This window comes from Mercenaria mercenaria, chromosome 3 (assembly GCF_021730395.1).
Source record: "Mercenaria mercenaria strain notata chromosome 3, MADL_Memer_1, whole genome shotgun sequence".
Taxonomy (NCBI): Eukaryota; Metazoa; Mollusca; class Bivalvia; order Venerida; family Veneridae; genus Mercenaria; species Mercenaria mercenaria.
Window position 1 is genome coordinate 14722198 of NC_069363.1, and position 2584 is coordinate 14724781.

At 34.1% G+C, this 2584-nt stretch overlaps 1 non-coding gene across 1 annotated transcript; it reads left to right on the top strand.

Annotated features, from left to right (window-relative positions):
* The first annotated feature begins 1182 nt into the window (after positions 1-1182).
* Positions 1183-1255, top strand: Trnat-ugu (transfer RNA threonine (anticodon UGU)). The gene has a single exon. It is a non-coding gene; the product is annotated as a tRNA-Thr (tRNA).
* Positions 1256-2584: the final 1329 nt, after the last annotated feature.

Genomic DNA, 2584 nt, shown 5'->3' on the forward strand with positions numbered 1-2584 from the left:
CCGTAAACGCATGTACTTAATATGCAGAAGCCAGAGCATCAAGAGAAACACCGTTACAGGCAGCCGAAGCAGGACAGGGAACAATATCAAAGCAACTGATGATGTTGTTCCCATGCTTTGGATTTAACATTATGATGAAGAAATTCCATACTCAGAGCAAACTTTTACCTAGTGTTATTTTCGGCAGTGTCTCACTGCCTTCTTCAGCACTGACTGACCGGTGTTATGGTAGGTCAAGTGACGTCTACGGACCTCTCGTCAGATCACGTGACCTTCCTACGTCACGTGACCTACCATAACACCGGTCAGTTAGTGCTGAAGAATGCAGTGACACACTGCCGAAAATTACATTAGGTAAAAGTTTGTTCCGAGTATTGAATTTCTTCATCATAATATCAGAGCAGTCTTGAATGACTTGATATGTAATTGTCTTGTCCCGTTATCGTGTATTCAAGGAAAGAGTTATGAGTAGTGTCTAATTATAAAAAGGTAGTGGTCAAGAACACCTGGTTTTACAACGAAAATTTGTATCAAAGCTACCTGTTCTTTAATGGTATTATGTCGTAGAAAGATTTATACACAATGGAAGCAACCCGTTTACTATAAGGTCAAGAAAAGGGGTGGGATCAACACGAACATTTTAAGTAACAGTTACAATTTTGGAGTGTTGTTAATAACTATTATAAATGTCTTCGTCTTACGCAGGTCTACATTCATTTTAAATGAATACGATGCAAAGCAGAAATAATTTGGCCATACTCTATAAAATACAAAACTCAATACCCCTTGTTAACATTAATAAAACTTGAAAATACCTTTATATTCAGCTTCTTCCCTAGAGAATCTATAATATCAAGATTAAAACTTATAATAATAATAATGATAATAATAATAATAATAATAATGTCAGCCCCTTTCCAAAGCACAATTAATGCCCAGAAAAAATAGTCATAAGACGAAGTACAGCGATTATAATTTTCATATACAAGCCCACAAACACAGTCTCCATATGTCACCATACTCAAGGATCTATAGTTGTCATTTTCCGATATATTTTTATTCAATATGTCCATGCAAAGCTGCATGTTAAATGTTCTCGCGTGCACAGGCAACTATTCAATATTTAGGACATAATAGATGCTTAATTAATAAAATGAAGTGGTGTTTAAGCAACTAACAGCGGCCTCCATAGCTCAGTGGTTAGAGCACTGGTCTTGTAAACCAGGGGTCGTGAGTTCGATCCTCGCTGGGGGCTTTTTTTTTACAATTTTTGAAAGAAAAAATTCAATTGAACGTTGTAACATTCGACTATTATACAAATATTATACAAATATGTTTTTGAAACTTGTACAATACTGAAGTGCTTTGCAGTAGCTTTGTCTGATATATAAAGCTGAAGATGTCAGCTGCTAAAGAATCAATTTAAGTCTGAAACAAACGCAAATCAAATAAGACGTGTTAGATTAGAATCGACAACCTTTCTTATTTAACTCTAACATGCAATTTGGCGACTGGTTCTAATCATCCCCTAGGATAGTTAGCATTAAGAAACATGAGCTTGTAGCAAACGTGTAGGATGACATGATAATTTACGGTGTTCAAATGTATCTACTTTACCTAGAAAACACAAAATCACATATTTTCCTGAATTTAAATTATACAGGCATAATTCTAATATTACCACCAATACTGGTGTTAGACGCAACATGTTGCAATATGTGGTACAAAAAGTAACATATTTGGACACATTCCTGTCATATTGGATATTCTTACAGAAAGAGGATGCAGTTCAACTAATGATAACCAATATAGTGAATACTGGTGCATGTGGACGAGTATATCTGAAACTCCATTCCGTTCATTGTCGCTCAAACTATGTTTTAAAACTAACTACCTGACACTTTAACACTTACATCAACGGAATGTGTTGAGAAGAAATATAGCAAAGCAATAAACTTCGCCGAAATACGTACCAGCTCTCCGTCCATGTAAAAACGAAACTAATTGCAAAGCAAACGTTACAAGAAAATAAAAAAAAAGCCGATGAAATATATTGAAAGTATTTACATGTATTCTAAACGCATAAATTAATTTGCATGTCCTTTATGCATATTTTTGGTATGTCAAGGGTCATAGGTCTGGACCTACTTAGAGAAACCTAAAAAAGAAAATTTATTCAGTAGTTTCTACGAAGATACTTACACGCATCTCATCTATTGCATGCAGATACGTACACGTTCTTTCTATTCATTTTACAATGCTATACAGCGGAGAATAATTTGTTTTAAGTTAAATGTTATCATTTGCAGTTTTCGTTTTGAGCTTATGACATTGATCTATGAAATTTTACAATAATTTGTAATATGCATTAAGCCTTGATTAGGTCAGTAACTTACAACAGAAAACTTGATTATTGATAATTTGTCACATTCTCATATACTTTCTCATATGATATGGTTTTTTTTGGGACTATTTCAAACCACTAATGAATGAGAAAATAAACTATGAAGACTTGAAAAGAGATATATAGGAAAAACTTCTAAATGCTGTCTTGTGATTCGTTGAGAATGGGTGGACTTTAATT